The sequence below is a fragment of the Canis aureus genome, chromosome 15 (assembly GCF_053574225.1).
Source record: "Canis aureus isolate CA01 chromosome 15, VMU_Caureus_v.1.0, whole genome shotgun sequence".
Lineage (NCBI taxonomy): Eukaryota > Metazoa > Chordata > Mammalia > Carnivora > Canidae > Canis > Canis aureus.
Window position 1 is genome coordinate 37663020 of NC_135625.1, and position 26051 is coordinate 37689070.

The window sequence follows — 26051 nt, forward strand, 5'->3', positions numbered from 1 at the left end:
GGAATTTTGGAGGAAGAAAGTCAGGTGACTTTGCTTTGTTTTAACGTGGCTCCATATGTGTGAGCTCCATATCCCAGTGAAAAGTTAATGAAGAATCCCTTTTCTGAAGTAGGTCAGAGCAGGGACCAGAGAGAGCATTCATTATAGAATCTACTCAACACTGAGAAGCCTTCATGGTACTGACCTGGGTTTATTCAATTTAAGTCTCAGAGTTGGAGTCACTCATCAGTCACCGAGCAGAACACTATTAGAGATGAGGAGAAAGCACAAATGATGGATTTAAGGAATGAGAATGTATATGAAGAAAAAACATCCTTCATCTTCTTACTTAGGGATCTGCTTCTGTGCTTAAGTTTATAGACAGGGAGAATCCAGAACCTAGATTCCTACTTATGTCTCCATGATTGCTCACAGCAGTACAAATGCATCTTAGAGTATGTCCTTCACTGGCATGCACCATGATGGCTTTTCTCAAGCACCTGGACATGTGCCTGCACAGAGGCAAAGTAAGCCTATGATAAAGTGATGTTTATTAAAGTTTATCCTTTTGAATAAAACACTTGAAGAGGTAGCTTTATTTGCTGGCAAATTTTAAGCTCAAAACATATAGTCTTACCTAGTAATACGCTCCTTTGGGATCACTTACAGGGTAGTTGTTAGAATTAACCAGAGTTAATATATGTGGAAAACACTTGGTACACAGTAAAATGGTAGGTGAATTTTAGAATTTATTTATTTGTTCATCTGACGCTTTGCTTCAGAAAGAAGTTAAGGGCTATTACTTATATGTCTATGAATAGCTGGGTATCATCTACCTTTTGGCTAAGAGTAAAGCAACTCAGATATCTTTAAACATTCATTCTGACTCTACCATCTTTCCCCAGAGTTCCTGTGCTAGGAAAGTTCTTTCCTTCATAGGGTAGGTGAGCCTTTGGGAAGACTAAAAGAAAATATATATTACATATATATTTACATAAACACTTGCTTTTTTCTCATTATACATTTCCACCTCAGAATATTTAGAAAGGGAAGGCAACTGGAAAAAAAAATGAAAATTATCCTCTGGGAAAGCAACTGTTAACAATATTGTACATGCTTCATATCTTTTTTCTAAAGATCATACACATTGTTTGAGAGCCTATTTTAAGTTGTTTTCAATTAATGCTTTATAAATATTTTCTCACGTTCATAATATTCTTCAGCACCATACTTCTTAAATAATAAATATTGCGTTGCACTCCATTTGGAGAATAGCATCATTAATTTATTTAACTATTGTTTTTTGTTTATATGGTGTAAAAATTTTCACTTAATGAAATAAACATATACCTACCACGATTGATAAGCCATTCTAATTGCTCAGATATTTACTTAAGAGAAATGAAACATCTGTCCATACAAAGAGTTATTATATATGAATATTTTGTAATACCTCAAACTTAGTGACCCAAATGTCCATTCACAGGTGAATGAATAAACAAAATATGGCACATACATACAATGCAATACTATTTAGCAAAACAAAAGAATGATCTAGTGACATGTAGTGACATGGATGAATCTCAAAATTATTGTGCAGACTAAAAGAATCCAGACAAAAAGTAATGTACTAATCATTCAATTTACCTAAGATTTCATAAAATACAAAGTGCTCTATAGTGATAGCAGTTGCCTGAGGACAAGAGTGAGGGAAGATTGGATTCCCAAGGGGCAAGAGAAACCTTTTGGAGGGGAGGGAAATGTCTAGTATCTTGATTGTTTCATGGGTAGAAACATGAATCAAAACTCATTGAGTTGTATACTTTAATTATATATTGTTTATCATACATAAATGATACCTCAGTAAAATAATTTAAAAACTACAGTTTGGTCTGAAAACAATGTGTTGATGACCCACTGAATCGTAAAAAATATTTTTACCAAACTCTGTTTTTTTTTTTTTAACATATTTCTAGACTCTATTTTCCTGAGAAAAATAGTGTGAATTTTTTAGAGCTTTGGGCACATATCACGCAACAACCCTTGAAATAGATCTTAATATGCAGAGTCCCACTAGTAATAGAAATGCAGGTTCATTTTCTGACTGGGAAGTTACTTGTATCTTTACATTCCGTTATATTAGTATGAGTTAAACTCACTTTGTAGCCTATGTACAATTCCTTTTGGGTAAATTATCAGAGCAGAACCAATTCCTTCTCAAATTGGACTATGTCTGTTTCCAAGAATGAGTGCTTATGGAACAGAAGAGAAAGGATTCATTGGGAGGACTGTCTGTTATTCATCATTGGTCAGAACTTTGCCAGAGAGAAGCTTCTCAGAGTTATCTAGATTGCTTACTAAACTCCCCAGTCTTCTGGACACATCCATGTAACCATGGAGATCAGGATGGGAATTTCATGTGTGCTCAGTCAGGTGAAGAGGCTGAGAAGAAGGACCTGGGCTAAGGACCCAGCAGATCCCCACAGCACATGAAATTCCACCAGGCCCTCTCCACTGCTGACTTCACTAACATCCTAATGTATGAGGACCACTGAAATACAGACATCCTGTGGATCCTCAGCAGTGATACTTTTCTCTTCTTTCTTTCTTTCTTTCTTTCTTTCTTTCTTTCTTTCTTTCTTTCTTTCTTTCTTTCTTTCTTTCTTCTTTCTTTTCTTTTCTTTCTTCTTTTTTTTCTTTTCTTTCTTCTTTTTTCTTTTTTCTTTCTTCTTTCTTTCTTTCTTTCTTTCTTCTTTCTTTCTTTCTTTCTCTCTCTTTTTAAGAAGGTTTTACTTATTTATTTGCGCGCGGGAGAGAAAGAGAGCTAGCAAAAGTGGGGATGGGTGAGTAGAGAGAGGGAGAAGCAGGCTCCCCGTTGAGCAAAGAGCCCCATGAGGAGCTCAATTCCAATACCCCAGGATCATAATCTGAATCAAAGGCAGATGCTTATTCAATGGACCCACCCGGGTGCCCTGAGATACATTTCCTTTATTCCTACTGAATATATTTGTAACAAATATCAGTCTGTGTGATTTAATGGAAGGACCAGGTATTAGAACTTCAAATATGTGACTTAGGGCAAATTATTCATTTCTTGGAAGCTGGTTTGGGCAGAGAAATTTATCTTGCAAGGTTGTTTTGAGGAAAAATGAGATAACATATATAAAAATTTACAATGCCTAGTGCAATGCTAAATATTAGCTTCCTTCCCAATTTAAAAAAAAAAAAGTGAACATGCATAAGTTCAATCTCCCCCCATAGATTTGTCACTGTATCTTATGTACTATCTAATCTGCTTTTGGAAGGAAAACAGCTATGAAAATGTTGTGTAAACTGTAGGATGCCATACACATCTGAAATGCCAGTTATCTCTGCTTTTAAATCCTATAACACCTGGATCACAGCACCTCTGAAACAAACAGAAAGTCTATAGTGGTTGATTGATAAAGAGTACAGAGACCCGATACTCAAATACTTCAACTGATGCCAGGATGCTAAACTACTATTTTTTTTCTTTTTTATGAAAAGAAAAGCCTGTGCTGACTCTGTCCGCTGGATAATTACCTTGAGGATGCCAGTGCCTGCTGTTGGCAGCAGTTTTGAGTCATTGTGAAGAACATGGAATGGAGCCAGGCAATTTAACTTAAGGAAGGAAAGTTTTTGATGAAATATACTCATAAAAGCATTAATGGCCATGGTTTCTAACAAAGGGGAGACTTCAAGAAAACTAGGTTGGAAAAAAAGCATTTTCTTACCCTTGATAACGAGGTCTATGTTGATAGCCCCTGTGAATTTGGAACAGCTGACCTGCTGTTAACAAAATGCTTACATGGACTGCAAAGCTGGGAAGAAAACCAGAGAGCCTGTTTCCTAAGGGGCAACGAGCATGCCGACACGCTCCCTCCAAACCTTATGACAGCTTGGGAAATCTCTGAAGTTACCTTGTATTTTTGGAAAGTGGGAAGCCAAAATAAATAAATAAATAAATAAATAAATAAATAAATAAATAAATAAATCCTGGGAAACCATCCAAGTTTTAAAAACATCTTTTCTCTTCCTGGCCCTCCTGCTGTTATTTCAACTCTCTGCAAAGAAGGACAATCAATAGTTATTTTTAGATATTTAACACACCATGAGATTGGTAATTAACCAAGGCAATGTTTCTGAAAATAGTTTGCTTCTATATATGAAGGTAATATTTGCATGAGGGTTTTCCTCCCCTACAGCAAATGTTTGTTAAGCTCATTGCAGACATTTATCCCTGCCAGTCATGTACAAAGTCATGATTATCTGTCTTGCTGAAAATTGTTTCCTTACCTTGTATCCAACCCAATATAACAGGAGGAGAGGGGAGGGATCAAAAAATCTGAGCAAGTGGAGTACTAAGAGCAGGTGTCTGGAAGCACCAGATCATTGTTTTCCTCATTTGGAATAAAAAGATAAAAGATGAAATAAAACATAAAAGACCAAGAAATACATAGAGGAAAAAAGAGGTAATAGCTGGTAAGCTGTTCTGATGGCAGGTGAAAGAAAAAGAAGATAATGTTACAGGCCATTACATTTTGGAACAATACAAAAGAGGGAGCTCTCAAGAAAGAAAATCATGTTTATTTTATTCTAAACAAGCATGTAGGAAATAACAAAGATAATTATCCCGTATTTAATAAGCTGCAAGTTGATTCCTTGTTTCCATCTTCTTGAAGATACTATCTTTTTAAAAGTGTATTTGTCTCCCTCTAATATATGTGTGTGTGTATATATATATATATATATATTCCCATTAAGAGTGGGAGGTAGTCTCTCCACAAATCTACATGTTCTCTGCCAGAGCCATACCATTTTCTTATAATTGTAAGATATGCTTCGGAAGCATGACATCCAGGGGAGAGAGATGCCAGGACATTAGCACATTGTGAACATCTGACCTCTGATTTGGGGAAATGATGAAAAATTAATGGGTGCAGATGTGCTTATCCTGCAGCAGACAGATGTTCTCTTTACACACCATTTAGAATCCCCTGGTGTGTTTGACTACAGGATGATGAATACAATAACTGAATGATGTGGGGATCAGCAAAAGTGCTGGAAAAACCTAAATTTATGCTACAGGATGGCCACAGTGTTCTCCACCAATGGGCAATGTTAAAACTGAGAGAATGCTGTCAGGATGGAGGTGGCTTCACCTGGGGCAGATGTGACACTCAAACTGACTCAAATACTGCCACTCATACACCGGCCTCATCAGAGGATAAAGTAAGGACATGCAGCTCTCAATCTAAACTCAGCATGCAAAGCTCAGCGCCTTATATATAGATGGACTCAAATCACTGCCTCATCCAAGAATACGGATCATATCCAGGACTGCCTGTAACAGAGTTATTCCCTAGGCTTCATTAATTTGTGTGCCTCCTTTGATATGGCACCAACACACTGAAGTTTGAATTGAGGAGGTGATCCTTAAAAGTGGCTTTATCATTTCACCTCACTGCTCGAAAGCGTTCAGTTGTCTCTCATTGCCGAAGACATTTAAAAGTGACTCATACTTTATCCAAATGGAGCACTCTTACATGGTAAGATAGACTACTTATAATGTCTCTGAAGAAGTTTTAGAAAAACCAAAGCTTGGAAAATTGTAACTACATGTAAAGGTGAAATAAAGAAAATAAAGATAGCCATCTGAAGAACAGAAAGCTTGCTGGTGGGGAGAATAATAGTTTTTAGGTCCTCTACTAAAACTGGATAACAATATAGATGCTTACATTAAGCAACACAGGAAATTGGGTCGAAGTAGAAATGTCATGACTACTTTCAAACCCAAAAATGGTATAAAAACAATATAATAATCCACTTCCTCTAAAATAGGACAAACATCCCTCTAACAGGAAAGGTTTAGAGCCAAACTGTCTAAAGAGAGACAAGTGGAATGGTTCGAACACAGGAGAGTCCTTCCAGAAATGAAATCTTCGGAGACTACAAGGGAACAAGGGCATCTAGCAAAGCCTGCTTTGTAGTTACTTCTTCAATTTCCTCTCAGATTAAAAAAACGAAAGTTTTCCCTACTTTCACAACTCTTGCCAATATATCTTCACATCCTCCTGTATTTCTACTCAGCTGTTAGACTAATCTGCAATTATCTAGTTTATTTCATTTGGTCACTATCATAGAGTCTCTTTCTCATAACAATGTATGATCCTTGAGGGGAGAGACCTGGCCATTTCTCCCCACCTAAAATGCCTGTGTGCTATATAGTAGGTGCTCAATAAATATTAGCAGAGCAATAAAACTACACATGTGGTCACTGAAGTGATAGGGGAAATTAGATACAAGGGGATGAGAAAATAGAATCCTCTCTTTCTCTTAGCATCTGAACTATTTATGTCAGAAAATGCTTTCTGGAATTACTTCAATTTTCTGCTTTTTGCGATGAGATGGAAGGTGGATGGCAGCTAAGTTTCCCCTGATTGAAAACTCAGGCACTGCATAGGCTACTCCTTCCTCAGGTTTCTTGAAGATCATTAGGTACCTCCTGGCCTGATCCTTTTTGCTCGAGGAGTTGGCTGCCTTTCCTGAAATTATTATTTTTTTCCTCTTCTATTATGCTTGTTCGATGTGGCACTTATACTTTAATGCCTTCTAGATAAAATGATCTCTGTTGGTCTGCACTTCTCATGCCTGGAGAAAGTTTTACTGCTTCATAAAATCCTGTAATGCCCCAGTGTTTAAAAAAGATCTATCACTCTATCAGTGGGTCTTTATGGGGTATGTGTACTTTTTTTTTTTTCTTTTTTGCAATGCAAGGTTGGTTTCTTGAAGCAAAAAAAGGGACAGAGATAAATGGATCTGTGTGTGCTAACGAATGTCAAGAATTCAGCTCAATGTATGCCGAGGTGAGACTAACTAGCTAAAGCAAATCATGAAATATCTCAGATGCAATTGCATTAAAGCATCAGGAAGGAATTATAATAGAAGGTTTCCCCTTCCTAAGTGGTTATGGGAAGATGACTGTTTTATTCACTGGTTTGGGCTACAGAGTCGTGATGGTTACAGCTTCTTCCCTTTCTGACAGACGCTCAGAGGCCTGATGCCTGTTGAGTTTAGTTTGTGGGCAGGGGACATTGGGCATGACCTTCCTCCTGCCACCTGCTTCACACCAATCATCTCTGTGTACCTTATAAAATCTTTTAAGGGTATATTTTCAAGACGTAAGCTAAAGGGAGATCTGTTGGATTTCAGGCATGAGATGTAGCTCTCTAATCTGTTGGTTTAGGACTGGCCGATTTTTGTCAAGGATATGGATACGCATGGGTGCACATCTGTATGTACACAGGCTTGTGTGCGTGATTGCTCACCTAGACATGTGGCAATGGGGCTATGTCTGTATGTGTGGAGGTGACCCTGACTGGCCAGTTAGAAAGGTGTGTATGCCAGAGGGTTAGGAGTTCTAAGTTCTTCCCTCTGCAGGGCTGTGGGGTCACTGCCTTGGTGTGTGGGTGTGTACAGAGTCAGTCTCCCACGGTCCCAGGTGTCTGCAGTGAGAAGATGAAGATAGCATCACTTGCCCATTGCCAGGTGGAGGGAATGACCTGATCACCTGTTGCTGGGTACTGGGCCAACCAGGCATGCAACTCCACGGCCCATCCCTCTGCCAAATTAGCCACGCCTCTCCCCATCTCCCGTTCCTGGTGCACCGAACCTTGGGCTCAGAAGCTGTCAGGGAGTAAATGAGCATCTGTTTCCACCCTGCTGAACAGTTCCTTGTGTTAGGCTCAGAACGTATTTGCTAAGTAGTTTATTTATGCTCTGTGCTTTGATAACAACGATGATGAATAAAGATAGCGATAGTAACCGGAAATGGGAGCTGATGCAGGAGGACTTGGATAATTCAAAGCAAATAATGCAAACAAATAACAGAAAGCTGGCAAGCTGGGAACAGGCAGCCGCTCCACCAATGCGCCCTTGAAATCTGCTCCACTGCACAAACTTTCTGCGTCTCTGCAGCTGGACAACAATGTATGGAGCAAATAAATATGGAGCAACCAACTGCTGGTCCTCCCCAACCCGGGGAGCGGGGGAGATCAACACCACAAGGCATAACATGCAAAAACCTGCCAAGGAAGAGTTTATTTTTGACCTTTAAAAAGATGTGATTTTAAAAGGGAGAGAGAAGGAGTGGCCTGTTGGTATGGAGATGGTTGGAAGGCCCCCTCTCCTTCCCAATGCAACCCAGGAAAGAAAGGCCCTCTGAAAACACGGGGGGCCTGGGCAGAAGGCAGCGGCAAGGAGGGGGCGGGGTGGGGGATGTGTGAAGAAAGGCAGATTCTGCTCACACAGCTGCTGCACCCCTTGAGTTATATGACCTTGCTCTTTCAGTCTTTGTTTCGTGTGCTGGGATGAAGAAACGTCTGTGTCAGGGAGGAGAGGATAAGGAAAGGTTATCTTATGGACTTCTCAGGGTTATTGTATTGAGCAAGATGTCGCATGTGTAAGGGCTTTGTGAACGGAGTTCTGCTGTACCAGCCAGTCATTAATCATGAGGCAGGAGAAGGGTCGGCTCAGATAGCAGGGCCTCGACACAGGATGCTCATGGGAAGAGTCACATGTGTGTATGTGGGGCTACTCAGTCCTGTGCTGCTTGCCCACAGCTCTCCCTACCCCTCAAAGCACTGGCATAAAGTAGGACCCGAGCAGAAAGGTACCTCTTGTCACTATTTTTAATATTGTTAGCATTGCAATTCTAATAAATACCATGTAACCGCCCCAAAGCACCATCAGACCCCAGCTGAGGGTCACTCCGCAGTATTACAGAACCAATGACTTTGGCATAAAAACATTAATTTACAGGCCACTAGAGGTCCAATGCAACCATGGATAATGTGAAACCAAAAAACAAATACTTCTATCTTTACACCAAATCATTTGGGTGTGAGAGGGCTTCTCTTCACCTGTGTGAATGTGTTCAATTCTGGGTGCTCTATGTCAAAGAAGATATGACCAAACCAGAAGGTCAATCCTTGCCTGAGGACCACCTGTCACAGAGAAGGATCAGAAATCTGTAGTCCTGAGTGTGAATCAATAAGTGCTGAGCCTGGCATCCTGTTACAATAGGTCTGATTGCTCTGCAGCCTGAGTAGAATCTTTCTAGGGATGGCCCTTCCCTCCACCCTGGAGGAATTCAATCTATATGCCTGGTTTTCTGTCTCAGCTCTGGGTTCCTGTGCTGGCTCCCTTGAGGGACTGGAGGCTGGTTGAGTTCTTTGATTTGCACCCCTCCCTCTTTCCCTCTCAGCAAGGGGGAGATCCTGCTCACAGTACCTTCATCTTAGTTAGGGATCCAGCTTCATTCAAACAATTCTCCATCTAACAGGGATCCTGTTCTGGAATTTGATTTTTTTTTTCTTGAATTCTTGATGAGCAAACTCAAAAAAAACTTGGTTGCTTAAAAACTTCAAGAGAATGTTTTACTGTTTCTAATGTGGGGGCTTGTTTTTTTTTTCTGTATACCTGAATAAAAACTCATATATTATAAAAACAGCAATAACAATGACAAAAACTCATGTATTATAATTTCCCCCAAACAAAGGCTGCTAAAATAATGATGTCTAAGAATTCTGATCCTAAAGGAGAGAGAAAATTGGCCTGGGGAAGATCATGTTGGATCATGGGGAAAAGCTTATTAATGTAGGCTGAAGGATAAGGAGGAAAATTCACATAGCTCCAATTGTCCTTCTGGCCCATTGAACTGACTTGGGAGCTATATGATTAAGAGACAAGGTCTGTTAATTGTAAAATTACTTATGAGAAAATTTGTGGGTCTTCATTTTTAAGCAAAACTGCTTTAGGTACCAGGTTACAAAATGTAGCTCAGAATGAGAAAGATGCTCTCTCTGCTTCTGCACAGAACCTAATCTGCTTTGGCTCCCTGAAAAATGGCAGCTTTGGGACCATCAGAGGCTATATCCCTGTTTCATGTGTTGTAGCTCTCATTATGGTCAGCCTGAGCAGTGTGGCAAGGAGACTTCATGGATGTGACAAGTGGAAGCCGGAGTAGAAAAGGGCATATGTCATGTGGTGCTTATGGCCAAATGATTGGTCTTTGGGCACATGTGAAGTGCCACTTTGGAAACTGTTGGAAAAGAAAAACCCTAATGACACTTACTGGAGAGGACAAATGTCATGCTATTATGCATTTGGAGGTTATTGGGCCAAGAGAGCTTGAGTAGGACTTGAGCCACAGTTCTGTCACCTATCTGAAGAAGCAAGATCACTGTCATTCAGTGAATCCTGTGCTCATTAGGTAGGACAGTTTGATCGTCACCACCAATTTTTACCTACCTGGAGACTGCTGTGGACATTCGTTGGGCCTGCTAATGAGCACTTCTATGGGATTATTCCTTGAACTATAAAGAAATTTAGTCCCTTTTCTGGGGTCAAAAACTATAGATTCATGAGATGAAGAAATTTGGTGAGAGAATCTGAAACGCTCAAGAGAGTGTAGGTTTGGGGGCTGCCACTTGAAAGGAGAGACATGCTGAAGAGTCTTAAGTATAGAAAGATAAGGCAAAAGGTGATAGAATAACATATTCATGAGAAAGCAAAGTGTCTACACAATAGACATGTTTATCATGCACAGGATGAAAGAGTTACGGGTCTTTATTTGAAAGCCCCAAGAAGGCAAATAAGGGAAAATAGTAAGTATTGTGTTAGCATGTTGTTATAGGAAGTAAGAAATAATTTGCCAAACCTTTTATAGAGCTTTTAGACATTATTTTTTTTTTGCCGGTTTTGAAAATAAATTTAAGAAATTTTAATTAAATTTAAATAAATTTAAGAAATGTATAAGTTTATGACCAGGGGGTGTCCTTAACATCTCAGATAGATGCCATGGCAGATGACCATTTTCCCTCCACAAGATGGATCATCTTACACATAGTCTTGGTGCCTGATGCCATCATCTTAGGTATAATATTGGTTGGGTAGAAAGAATCAGAGTTGGCATTTACAAATGTTTTAGCTGTTTTCAGCTCTACTTGTATAACCAAAGAACTTGATCAGAATCTTTCCAATTGCAAAATAATTAATTTTTTTTTTCTAAATCAGTAACATTTTTTGAAACAAGGCCCCATAGAGTTAAGCAAAAACATATTGGTCACATTAATTCAACTGCTTAATTCCTCCAATATCTTCCTAAATTTTCTAGAAACAAACATGTTTAGTATATTTTTATAATGTTGGAACTTCAAGCCAGTGTGCATCTATTGATCTACTATCTTCCAGGCCTATGGCAGGTGCTAGAAATACACTGCTGAATAAGACAGGGCCCCTACCCTTAGGACAGTTAGAGCCTTTGACTCTAGGGAAAATGCTCAGAACTGTTTTTATGCCCCCAAATGAGCTTTCTGTTGTTCTCTTAAGAGATCTAGAAATACATAGTTGACATTATAGGCTGTTTTTTAAAAGATTTTATTTATTTATTCACGAGGAGCACAGAGAGAGAGGCAGAGATGCAGGCAGAGGGAGAAGCAGGCTCCTCGCAGGAAGCCTGATGCAGAACTTGATCCCGGGACCCTGGAAACACACCCTGAGCTGAAGGCAGACACCCAACCACTGAGCCACCTCGGTGTCCCAACATTATAGGCTCTTGAGACAATTTTATTAAATGCTTTCACCTCCAATTCCTTGTCTACTCTTTCAGAAAGGCTTATACCATTGCCTTAGGAGATCTTTACAGTCAGAAGACCTGAATTGCTATCATTGCTGCTTAAGCATGTCAGTTGAACTGTATTTATGTCTGGAGTGGGGCAAAATAGAGAGAATTTAAGATGTGGGCCAGCAGAGGGGATAAGAAAAAAGGTTCTTTGTCAGAGAAGGAAAGGATGAAGAAAGGAGAAAAGAAAGAGACAAGCAAGCTAGATATTCTGTATGCTGTACAGTTTCTGGGGGCTGGCAGCATTTAATGAGAACAAACTTCAGAACTTTCTATTCTTAGCAAAAGTCAATTTAGACGCTGACCCTAAAATTGAAGATCTGTCTAAATTAGAGAAGCAATCTAACATCATGACTAAGAAATACAATGTTGGTACTGTTAAATTAGTATCTAATATGTTGTGACAAGTATCCTATGATCATACTTGTATGTGGACTCTCTAAGAAAAAAAAAAAAAAAACAACACACCAAGTTCACAACATGGAGAACAGATCAGTGGTTGCCAGAGGCAGGGAGTTGGGGTGGGATTGGCAAAATGGGAGAAGTGAGTCAAAAGCTACAAACACAGTTATGCAATAAATAAGTCATGAGGATGTACTGCACAACACGGTGGCTATAGTTAGTAATATTGTACTGTATATTTGAAAGTTGCCGAGAGTTTATATTAAAATTTCTTATCATGAGAAAAAAATGTATAACTATGTATGGTGGCAAATGTTAACTAGATTTACTCCAGTATATCTGTATGAGGAGGCCAAGAGGACGTGACGCCCAATTCACCTTTGAGCTGGACCTGGGCAGTTGGATGCGCTTCACCCCCTTCCCTGTACTCTCTTTCTTCCACTGGGAGCCATTTCCAAGAAGCAATGGTTGTTGAGAACCTTTGAATCTATACATGACTGAACTTTTTAAAGATTCTGGAGGGCCGATATGGAGATATACTTCTGAAGTGGCTTGCTTTCCTTTGATTTCTCCTTGCCCCCTGTGGGAGCCAATTTGTGAACCAACCTGATCATTTTGCAGTGTATTCAAATATCAAATCATTATGTTGTAAACTAATATATATATGAAACTAATAGAATTTTTCATGTCAATAATCCCTCAAAAAATAACCTATTAGTGTCAATAAAAAATTAAGTAACACTGTGAATTCATTTCAGAATTTCAAGTATGAAAGCAGGGAATGTATATTTACCACTGAGACTAGCTCACATAAAAGGAAGTTCTGCCAAGTTTCTAGTAAAAATGAGTTAATCCTGAATCCCACTTAAGATTTGTGAGGTCTCTGAATAATGTATATTGGACTTTAATAAAGTTGAACCAGATTTTTTATTAGATATTCTTATATGATAAACAGTAAAATTATTATTAACACAAGAGGAGAATGGTAAAATTGGGAAATGATCAGAGATAGGACTGTTAATTAACCATTCCTAGGATCTTTGCACTAGTTCCAATATGTAAATTATTGAGACAATAGCTTAGAATCCCCATTGTTTCTAAGGCTGTAATAAATTTAGCCAAGAGAGGAAGAAGGTGAGTTTCTGCAATTAGCATTGTATAGCTTGGAAGGAAATGGGCTAGCCATAGAAAGTATTTTCTAGATAACTGGAGGGGCATTCATATTTTTATCACAAGGAGTAATTCCTAGAGCCTCTACCAGCCCTAAAATTCAAAATGTACTTCCTTAAAATATATAGCCAGTTAATGAAAAAACTCCTTAGAAGCAGCTCAGTGCCTTTTCCATTTTATCTGGCTGCTCGTTCTTCCCCACACCTCCCAGTCTGGGTGCATAAGACTTACCTATACATGCTGAATATTAGAAACCACTTAAGATCCAGTTATAGATGGCTGAAAATCAGTTTGGGGCCAGCTCTGTGTCAGTAATAGGAAATTTTGACATGTCACACATGTAACCCATTTTATCTGTTTTGAAAGAAGGATGAAGATGGATTCTGTGCAAACCAAGAATTGGGGCATCTTGTTTTGACGTAATGTCATAATCTCTCTTATTCCTTTTTCTGGGACCACTTCAGAGGAAGAGTGGCAATGGTCAGGGCAGATGTGTGAATACCTATGCTTTGGATTTAGGTTAGTTTGTATAGGTTTGAACTTCAAACTTGATGCTAATATGTGAAGGACATTGAACAACTTGCTTAAGGTATTAGGGCCTCGGCTTACATATCTCTGAATGAGGTTCAGAGCATCAGCCTCATAGGAATAGTATGAAGATTAAATGACATAGCCTATGGGATATACTTGGGATATACTCTGGGATGCACTTGGATAAATGACTGACTCACTGAGTAAACATTCAACAAATGATAGCTCCTATGTTGTCTAATGTGAAACATATATTAATTGCCTGGAGACTTTCTTTTTTTAACAACTGGCTGAGTTCTGTTTTGGTTTTGGGCAAGGATTATCATAGAGCAAAACCAATTTTAATACATATATTCTTCCAATCATTTGTACCATAAGCTAATTTATGAAAAGGATAGGAATGTGGATGGGACCCAGAGGATGGCTTCACCAGCTTCGTCACTAAATACAATGTGAGAACAATCATGCCTCACCCAGCAGGCACCTGGGATGCAGGCCAGAAATCACCAATGTGTGCCAGAGCTGGCTGAAAGGGTTCAATCAACATTAATCCTTAAATATTACTTACAGAGTTTATGGGGAAGAAAATGTGATTAATCCATACAAAAAGAAAAAAAAATAACCCTATTTCTCAACTGAGGGGGAAAATTCCTTTGAGCATAAACAGATTGCACTATTTATACATGAAATATTTTCTGCATCTATAAACTTACCATGCTTAAGTATTCTAATTAATCGTGGTGGTTGCCAGGGAAACCAAACTAACTCAATTATAGGTCTGCAGGAAGGTACAGTGTATTTATGACTACGAAGCAGGTACTTTTTGCACAAAAACTAAAGCTGAACAGATGCTTAAAGATTTTAAATGTTTTAGAGAACACGGCGTTATCTGGATGGATTTCCTAAAAGAATGTCTTGATTTTCTTTCTTCACCACAACTTGGTTTGGTGACATGGACCATCAATGTGATAGATTAAGAGGAAGTAATTAGGAACATAATCAGTAATAAAACCACAGGAAATGACTGAATTAGGAGGCTGTGATTCCCACTGAAAGACTCTTAATTCTGTGTATCATTTGTGGTTTGGCTATCTTCTTCTCTAAATACCTGAGGTCCAAAGAGTACAAGAAATAAGAGGGAAGCAGCTGGCAGTGAAAATAATAATAAACATAGAACCAATGAATTTGGTTGAAGTAAATTGAGGGAAATTGATGACATTTGACTAGAAGATCCAGGAATATTCACATTTTCCCTTCTAACAACCTATTATCCCATGAAATTCCTCAAAAAGGTGTGTACAAAGAACAAGTATCAAATGAAATTAATGGAGAATGAGGAGGCACGTTCAATCAGGCTTCAGAAAGTTTCTACCATGCTGTACTCATTAAGTAAAGGTATTATAATTTCTTAAAAGTATTTATTTATTTTAGAGAAAGAAAGCACATCATGGGGGAGGGGCAGAGGGAGAGGGAGGAAGAATCCTCAAGCAGACTCCCTGCTGAGCACAAAGCCCAGCACAGGGCTTGAGCTGACGGCCACTTAACCTACTGTGCCACCCAGGTGCTCCACAGTTATTATAATTTTTAAAGCCTATTTTTTATTTTTATAACTAAGATGTCCCAGTATTTCCTCACTCATTATTAAATAATTTGAGTTTTAAAAATATGCAAGTTACATCATCATTGTCCAGATATCATCTTATTTATCATACAAACAGAGCATAATGCTTTTCTGAGGCCTAGACTGACCATCTATCCATCCATCCATCTGTCCATCTGTCCCTATACCCATCCATCCATTTATTCAGTTAAAAATTATCTATTCAGTTCCCACTCTGTGCTTTGCTATATGCTAGAACTTGGGAATATAATAATAAATAGAATTTCTGCCCTTAGTGAATTTATGACAAGAGAGGCAACTGACTGATAATTGTAAAAACAATGTTTTATAAATTACGACTTTATGAACTCTTGAAAAAGCTTGACAGGAACTCAAAATGCCATTCTATCTCCATAAAAAATCCGTTCTTTGGGTAAATTGTCACTTTTATCAGTAATTTCATTATCTCCAGTAATGCTTGTTTTCAAGTCTACATTTTTGTGCTATTGATCTGTTGGACAGTTGATTTGCAACAAACTCCTCTGCTACCAGAAGTGGAAACTCTTCATTATATAATTTTCATTTTCCTGAATTTCCACATTTATTTGGGCTTCACTGACAGTTCAGGATCATGTACATTTTTTTTTCCTAATGCCCTCCATCTTGTGTATTTTCTTTCAGCAAAGCCATAACTTCTGTTATGTTTTTCTTTTCATCAAAATTTGTCATTCATTAATTTGTTGGCAAAAGCATCTTTTTAAATCTTTTTCAAGCCCCTACTAAGGTGACTTTTTGATCATCTCCATAGTGAGCTAGGTCATTAAAAAGTTGGGTACTAGCTTTTATGTGGACATATCTTATTCAAAATCATTTGACAATTATTATATTTCCTTTGGGTCTTTAAACCGTGTTTATTCTAGAACATGTTAACTATTCCACTGCTTCCACTCTAGCAGATCATTGCAGGCTGTGGAAGGCCATCCTTGACAAATGAGTGAATCTACCTAGTTGCAAGACAGTTTTCCATTTTGCAGCTGCCTCACTTGAAAAACAAATGAATTGTCAGTAGAGAAAGGAAAAAATGAGCTTTAGCAACTTCTTGGCACTGACTCTCTGGATCTCAGAAGGGTTTCTCTGGTGAATCTTCTTAAAGGGAGAGAGATAAAAAGGAATCTTAGACTTTTCTAGCATCTTGTAAGACAACAGGAATGCCTATGAGATGCTCCTTGTTCAAGAACAATATCCAGAAAGGAGATGATATTCTGTGCAGCTTGACCAACCTGGCTTGACAGCACATCACACAGTGCCTTTGACAGCACCAAGCATTGGAAAATGGAATTGCAACTATCAGGCATCAAGTTATGTGTTAACATTTAGTTATAAAGGCCATGTCATGCCCTCAGAGATGCAGCAGGAGTATTAGGCCTGACATTTTGAATTTCAAATGCAAATTGGAAAATCCAACCCAAACTAGGAAAAGTCAATGCTTGTAAATGGACTAAGTTCAGTATTCAGAAGTGGCTTATCGGTGAGAGTAGTCAAGTCTCCCAAAAGCTCTTGTTTTACTTTGTCAGCCACATAACTAAAGAAAAATTTCAATTAATACATCTGAGTAATATCTGAAGAGTACCACCTGAGCATTTTATTTGCTAAAGAGACTACTGGTCAGTTGTGTCTAAATGAAACAAGTAAACTATATTAATCTAACTTGTCCCACAACTAGATCATTGCACAGATTTTTTGTTTCTTTTTTTTTTTTTTGAACTACTGGCATTCAAAATTTCCCAATAATGGTACCCATGGTAATAGATTTATGTTTTCCAAAGCTCTTAGGTTAACTTGTTATCACTATTTTTCAGAGTAGTTAAATGACCTGCCCATTTTGAGAAAGCAATAGAATTGGGGCAAGCAACTATCTGTCTGGTATCCATTTCACTGCTTTAGTTCCCACTTCAGCACACTGTACAACTACATGCCACATACAAAATAGTTATGATGGGAAATGGAGAAAACACAGAGTTTAGTTGAAATAAGTCCATTTTCTTTTGTTTAATAAGCACAGGTGTGTCTGTAGGAGGTAAGTGTTGGTAAATAAATGTATGGCTTTCAAGTGGGCCCTAGTGTTCTCAGTGTCCTTTCTAAAACACAAATTTGATGAAGTTCCTTTCCTGACACCTTTAGGGGCTTTCCATTGCCTAGGATAAAGTTCAACTTCCACTGCACAGGTTATTACTGCTGGGCCCCTCCCTTCTCTTTTTGTAGTTCTTTGAATGGTCCATGCTCTCTTCACATCTGGGTCTGTAAATTTGTTGGCCTTTCTATTTAGAAAACGTTATTTCTCTTTCGCCCTTTGCCTGGCTAATTCCTTCTTGTTTATCTGGTTTTAGCTGTTGTCATTTCCTCCAAGAAACATTTGGTGTGTCCCAGTTCTAAATTAGATTCACCTCCTATGTTCTTAGGCACCCAGTACTTCTTTTATTATAAACATTATAAAAGGTACTGAAACTGCCTATTTGTTGGTCTTTATTATCCATTATTCCCTATGCACCATGTGTGTAAGATCTATATCTATCTTGTTCTTCATTTTATTTCTGGCATTGACACCCAGCCTAGCAGATAGCAGACACTCTATATATCGGAGGAATTAATGAATAAAAAGCCTTCTGACACTTTAAGAAAGACCTTCAATGGGCAAAGATCTTCACAAGGACAAATGTCACACTGATTTATTATCTGTTATGTACCAGCCATTTGCTATGTTATCTCTCATTTAGTGCTATTTTTATGGAAAAAAAATAAACAACAACAGAGACCTTGTAGTAGATTGTTTTATTGGCTAATATTCAGTGCCCTTCCCTGATAGTACATATCCTTGCCCTGTTGAACTCTGGTATGGACATGTGAAATGGGAGAAGTCACAAATGTGACTTCTGTGCAGTAGCTTCACCAAGTGGCTCATGGAGGCTTGCCTTGCAATTGATTGCTGATATGTTTCAAAAAGAAATTTCCCTTAACTAAGCCTCAGATACTATGAAACAGAGCCCCAGCTAACTTGAACTGAGTGAGAAATAGAAATTTTTTTTTAAGATTTTGTTTATTTATTTGAGGGAGAAGGAGAGAGACAGAGACAGAGACAGAGACAGAGACAGAGAGAGAAAGCAAGCTTGAGCAAGAGGAGGGGCAGAGGAAGAGAAAGGGAGAAGCAGAGTCTCACTGAGTAGGGAGCTGAATGCAGGGCTTTGATCCTAGGCCCCTGGGATCGTGACCTGAGCAGAAGGCAGATACCTAACTAACTGAGCTGTCCGGGTACCCCAGAAAGTTTGTTATTGTAAACTATGAGTAACATGTAAGAAGTAGAAATAATTGTTATTGTAAACTACTGTGATTTTGTGTGTGTTATAACGGCAAACTACAATCTATCCTGACTGATGGAGATCTCTTCAACTCAGTTCAAATGAAGGGGAGCTTAGTGAAAGGATTCAACAGAGAATCTTAGGCACATCAGAACGTGATGTGGCACGTGAGAACCACGAGCACTTATGTTTCACTGGGACAGGAAACTAAAAGTCTAGAAGCTGGTGTTCTTTTATTCATATTTTAAAGCGGTATAGACTCACATTTCTGCTTCTCTCTTACCTACCAGCTACTTTTTCTTCCTCTTTCAGTAAACTTTACATAATTACTAATCATAAATTTGACCTAAATGAAGATGATTTCCAGCTCTTGTCTTTATACAATTTCCCATCTCAGAACCTACTACCAACTATTGCCTCTCTCTGAGTCTTTTGGTTTATATTTTTGAGAGATGTAGCTATGGTTTTAGTGCATCTTTTTGAATAGGTTACAAGCCAGATGTCACTGACTAGTCAGTGTTAACTGGTTACTAGTCTAAAGTGTGCCCAATCTGTTGTGAGTGTGTTGGGGAATGTGGTGATAGGTCAGTAACAAGCCATGTGGCACAAATCATAGCTGTTTGAGACAGCAAAGACTACTATGTGATAGGATTCAGTGTCTTAAAAAAGTATACATAGAGAAGAAGCATCTTAGTATATATTAATGTAGTATAGCTACATTGGTTTTATAAGGAAAATATTTTATTAATATTATCATAAATACCAAGTTTCAGATTATGAAACTAAGACCAACAAGGTAACTTGGGTAAAATTGCATACTAATATGTGAAGGGCAGAACAGATTTAAAATTTATACCTTGGTATGGTTTAGCTGACCCCAAATTTCATGCTCTGCAATGAGTCATCTGTAATCATCTCAAAGATTTGAATTATCCCTATCAGTGAAATAAGTGTGAATAGCTTTGCAGAAAGAAATGAAATAAAATAAAGGTTATGCAAAGATATAATAGGTGGGTTATTTTAGAGAAGAATGGTATAACTGGTGTATACTGAAGGGAAGAAAGGATTTCTGAACCCAAAAATGCTTTTCTTCCTAACTTCCACTCTCCAATATTTTATTGTGAAAAAAATGTAAACATATAGAACTTTAGAGTTAAAAGCCATATATCTACCTCCTGAAATTTATATTTGCAATATTCTTACTTTATCATATATCTATGTATCTATCCATTAATTGCCCTTATTTTGAATGTATTTCTAAGTCAAGTGAGTGGCTCTTTATCTTTTAAAATATTTAAAACATTTATTTTTAATTTTTAATTGAGGTATAGTTGACATATAACATGCTAGTTTCAGGTGTACAATGTACTTGTGATTCCACAATTATATACATTACTAAATGCCCACTACAGTAAGTGTAGTCACCATCTGTCACATACAATGTTATTACAGTAGTATTGACCATATTCCCTAGGCTGTACTTTTTATTCCTGTGATTCATTTATTTTATAACTGGAAGTTTGTACCTCTCAATCCCCTTCACCTGTTTTTCCTATCCCCACAGTCCCTTTTCTCTGGTTACCACTAGTTTATTCTCCATATTTATGAGTCTGCTTCTCTGTTTGTTGTTGTTATTGTTGTTTGTTTTAGCTTCCATATATAAGTGAAATCATAAGTTATTTGTCTCTGTCTGATTCATTTCACTTAAGATAATGCCCTCTAGTTCCATCCATATTGTCACAAATGGCAAGATTTCATTATTTTTTGTGGCTGAGTAATATTCCTGTGTGTACATGTACCACAAGGCCCCTTATCTTCAGCTTGAATGTGTCTGGTGGAGTCTTGCAAAAATAATTTCTTAAATGCACTCTAAGTCCTCGCTACTCAAAATATGTCCTATGACCACAGCAGAGTTGGTATCACCTGAGACTTTGTTAGAAATGCAGAATCTTGGGCCCTCTTCTAGATCTAATAAATCACAATCTGCATTTTACTAAGATTCCCTCAGGTGATTTATGTGTGTAGTAAATATTGAGAAAGACTGATATGGATGATACCAATGAACACTGAGGCTTGAGAAGTACTACATTAGATAAATAGTTGTATTATATCCTTCTTCCACTTACCAACAGTATGATCTTGGACAATAACTTATTTGAATCTTAGGATTTTTATCTGTGATATGGGGAGAACAGAACCTACTTTGCAGATATGATGTCAGATGTGATTATTAGTGGAGCAGAGCTCTGGAATAGTACTTGTTATTTCCATAGGCAAATGTTGTCTATAAGGGCAGCAAGCAGTAGCATCCAATTTAAGTGCTTCCCAAACAAAATTGCTCTAACATACTCTTGTATTATTATCTAATTTTATGGATAATATTGGAGAAAGTAATCTGGGTTAGGCCTCAACAGATGGAACAGAGTTTGAAGTAAGTTAGATAAATCTGATTAAAGACCTGAATGTCTACAAGCAGGAGTCCAGGCTGCATGTGGAGGGAGAAAATGGAGTTTTGAGTAAGTCTTGACGCTAAAGAGAAGTGAAAAACATACATTTTTTTTTTGGTCATTTACAGTTAAGATTTACTGAGATGGGGAAGGACAATGTGGCAGGGCCACTGATTCAGAGATGCCAAGAGTTCACAGAAAAGGTAAAAAGTGACCAAAGAATTTGCAGTGGGATTTACTGGAAATTAGCAAATATTTATTGATGATTAGTAACCATGACACAGAGCACAAGTTATTTGCTAATCAAGAGTGGTGGTAAGGGAATCACAGATAAAAGAAGAGGAGGCAAAAGATATAAAGTTTGAATTGTGAGACAGAAATGAGAGAAAAGACAAAAATCACAAATCCCAAGAGCTCAGAGCTGAAAGAAGAGAGACATACATGGTAGAATAAAAAATCCAAAAGGAAAACAAAACAACCCTGTGAACATGTCCATGGTAAATGAATGCATATCAAGAGTCAAAGGCAGTATCGCCATATTCAATAGCCCCTGAACAAAATCACTGTAGAGTTTTGTAATATTATTACTCAATTCTGTATTATATCTACACCTCTTAGGTCTAAGAACTTATATTTGAGCCTCCAGATTTGGGCCAAAGTCCTTCCAATGACTGATTCTTTTTATCTAACCTCCTTGTTGAGTCATCAATTACCCTTTCTTTGGTACTCTCTCTCTCTCTTTCTCTTTCTCTCTCTCTCTCTCTCTGCTTTTCTTTAAAGTAAAGGTACAATGAAGACAGGGGAAACCCTTCACAAGTAGAAAGTCCCAACACACAATAGAAAGCTAAGACTACTTTACCCTAAACATTAAGAGTAATGCTAAAATTTTGTCTGTTTTTACTCCAACTTCTTAGGGATACCATCATATAGGGATGGTTGTGGTGTCCTAAATGCTTTAGGCACCTTCTCAAAAGTGTAAACTGATAAGTGCATTCTTCCTACCAGATGTTCTCTTTCTCATCAGCAGCTATGGGTGCTATTTTTAGCCACAGTTGAATTCTTGCTTCCTACCACAATATGGTTGCTTCAGTTTCCTTTACTTTACTTGCTTCCATTTGTTGTTGTTGTTGTTGTTGTTGTTTTTAAGACTCATTTCAAAAATGTCCAAAGATGCCTTTAGAAAATTTCAAAGCTATTTCTTCCTAGTTTCTTAAATTGAACAAGCTAAAGAATGTAGCCTTTAGACATTCTCTTAAAGGTTAGTATTTGATTTGGGAAAAACAGTCTGAACTGTAATGATTTAAAATAAAGAAAAATCCAAAGATTGAATATTTTTATTTTAAGGGAAAGAAATGAGTGATCAACAGGCAATGAGAAAAGAAAGTTAGACATACAAAATTTCTAGCATAAATGAAACTTATCTTCTACAGCAAATGGATGCTCATTTCAAAATAATACTTTTGTTCCATCCCAGCCCAGAAATTATTGTGAGTGATAGAGGTAAAATCAAATGTCCTGGAGAGTTGCCATTTTCTTGCTAGATTCATTCTCCAATCTTTCTTTCTTTCTTTCTTTCTTTCTTTCTTTCTTTCTTTCTTTCTTTCTTTCTTTCTTTCTTTCTTTCTTCTTTCTTTCCTTACTTATTTTTTATTTATTCATGAGAAATAGAGGCAGAGATACAGACAGAGAGAGGATGCAGGGGCTGGATGTGGGACTCAATCCTGGGACCTCAGGATCACACCCTGGGCCAAAGGCAGGTGCTTAACCACTGAGTCACCCAGGTGTCCCACTCCCCAATCTTTCCTACCCAACACTGTGCTTGCATGCTGGCTCTGCAGGACTATATTATAGGCTTCCTTGTTCTCTGACCTGCAGGTGGGTTTGGCCAATAGGAGGAATCAGCAGGATATATGAGGGCAAAAGAAGGAAGATGTCTGTGTATTTGTCTTCCAAACTCTTTTCCCACTGGGTCACCTTTGATTTTGGTGACATCTTTCTACTGGAGTTTATACTTCTCTTAGACAGTTTTGTCTTATAGTTTCTCTCTTTATATTTTGGCATCTGATTCCTTTCCTTGCTCTTTAGTTGTAGAGACAGCACTACTACATCTCTGTTCTTGGCCCTGGGGTAATTCACCATCCTTATTGGTCTCTTCCAATCCCGTCCACACTTTTTTTTTGTCCACACTTTTTAAATAAGGGCTTTAAACTTTACAGAAACTTCCCTATTTGAATTTCCCATGTACTCTCTGCAGGTGTCCTGATTTATATAGAAGAGTTCAGTTTTTTCTTTAAAGATTTTATTTATTTATTCATGAGAAGCACAAAGAGAGAGAGAGGCAGAGACACAGGCAGAGGGTGAAGTAGGCTCCCCATAGGGAGTCTCATGTGGGACTCGATCCCAGAACCCCAGGAACATGACCCTGTGACAAAGGCAAACACTCAATCACTGAGCCACTCAAGTGCCCAGAAGAGTTCAGTTTTATCCATTCATTCATTCATCCATCCATCCATTCATCCATCTACTCCTTTACTGATTTATTTATCCAACAAATATTATGTGCTATGTACTATTCTGGGCCTTAGGAATATAAACACTGAACCAAACAGCAAGAAATTTCTGTCCCTATGAACCTGAAGTCCAGGCAGGTGAAGCAGACAGTAATAAGAGAAGTAGCTGAATTATAGTATGCTAGGAGGTGGAAAGTGCTATGAAGATAAAATAAAGGAGGGTAGAGGGATAGAAAGCATGTGTGTAGGAAAGGATCTGTGTGATTTTAGATAATGTGGTTAGGGAAAGTCTCACTGAAAAGGTGGCATTTGGGTAAATATCATAGGAAAGGCAAAAAGGCAAAACAGGTATCTAGGGGAAGCATTAGAGGCTGAGAAAACAGCATCTGCAAAGGCCAACAGGAAGGGAGTGTTCATGGACATTTGAGGACAGTAAGGCTAGAGTAAAATAAGAGAAATGAAAGTCCTATGAAATGAGTTCAGAGAGCCAAGGGAGATGTCAAGACATACAGACAACAGGCCATTAGAAGGATTTTGATTTCTACATTGAGTGAGGCCCAGAGAGCCATTGGGAGGTATTGAACAGAATAACAAATGTTTCAACAGGATTACACTGGAGGTTGTATTGAGAATAGACAATGAGACAATGAGAGTGTGGGATCAGGGAGATCAATTAGGAGACTCTTGCAATAATCAAGAGGAGAGCTTATGTAGGCTTGGAGCAGGCAGGTGGCAGAGGAGAAGAGGATAAGTGGTCAGCTTCTGGATATTCTCCAAGAAAAACCTACAAACCCAACGATCACTCAACAGACTTACTGATAGGTTGGATAGAGTGTGTGCCATAGATTGAATATTTATGTCTTCACAGAATTCATGTTTGAAACCCTAACTCTCAGTGTAATAGTATTAGGAAGTAGGGTCTTTGGTTGGTGATTAGGTACTGAGAGTGGAGCTCTCATGAACAGGGCTAGTGCCCCTATGAAAGAGACTTGAAAACTCCCTGATCCCTTCCACATGTAAGGACATTCCAAGAAGAGGGTTGTCTATGAACCAGGAAGGTGGCTATCAGCAGACACTGAATCTACCGGTGCTGATCTTGGAATTCCCAGCCTCCAGGATTCTGAGAAATAAATTTCTGCTGTTTATAAGCCACTCAGTCTGTGGTAGTTTTTTATAGCAGCCAGCAGACTAAGAAAGTGTATGAATGAGTGCATTCCAGAATAACTCCAGTGCTTTTAGACTTAGAAAATGGAAAGATGGAGGAGCCATTAACTGAGATGGGTGAACTGAAATAGAAGGTTTAGGGGTGAAGAATTGTATTTTAGGTTTGGACATATTAAGTCTGTGATGACTATTAGACATTCAAGTGTAGATGTTGCAAAGACAGTTCAGAGGAAAATTCTGCAAAAAATTATAGGTATGATAGTCAATAGGTTTTATATTGTTTTATGGGTGATAAGCCTAGATGAATTTATCAAAGGAGGAAACGTCAATAAAAAAGAGAAGAGGTCAAAGGACTGAATCTTAGGCTGCTCCTACAGTAAGGTATTATGAAGAAGAGGGGGAAATTGATAGAATAGATTAAAGGTGTCCAATGGAGTGGAAGAAAATCCAGAACAATATGGAATCCTGAAAGCCAAGTGAATGCAGTGTTTTAAGAAAGAGAGAGTACTTAACTGTATCAAATGACATTACAAGATGAAGATTAAGAATTGTCTGTTGCAGGGCACCTGAGTGGGTTAGTCTGTTAAGCATCTACCTTCAGCTCAGGTCATGATCCAGGGGTCCTGAGATTTAGCCGCATATCGAGCTCCCTGCTCAGTGGAGAGTCTGCTTCTCTCTCTCCTTCTCCCTGCCTCTGCTTGCATGCGCGCTCTCTCTCCTCTCTCTCTCTGTCAAATAATTTTTTTTAAAGAATTTTCTGTTGGGTTTGAGTCATTGGTGACCTTCAAAAGAGTAGTCTCTATAATGTGTGGAAGGTAAAAAAAAAAAAAACTTATTTGGAATGGGTTCAAGAAGGAACTCAAAGTGATGAATTAAAGAAAGAGTACAAACAACTTTTTGAGGAACTTTGCTTTAAAAAAAGAACAGAAAATTGGGCAGCAACTGAATGATAAAATGATGTTGAGAGAAAAAAATAGCATTATGGTTGTGTGCAGATGGGGAATATCTGTAGAGTGGTGAAACAGTATTATATGTGGCAGTGAAGTGAGAATTTCTGGAGCAATGTCCTTGAAGAAAGGGGATGGAATAAAATGTTACTCGTGTGGGAAGTGGCACTTGGCAGGAGTGGGACTAGTATGAATAGTAACAGGCATAAATGCAGGCAGGTGAGAAGACGAGATGGTGGGAGTA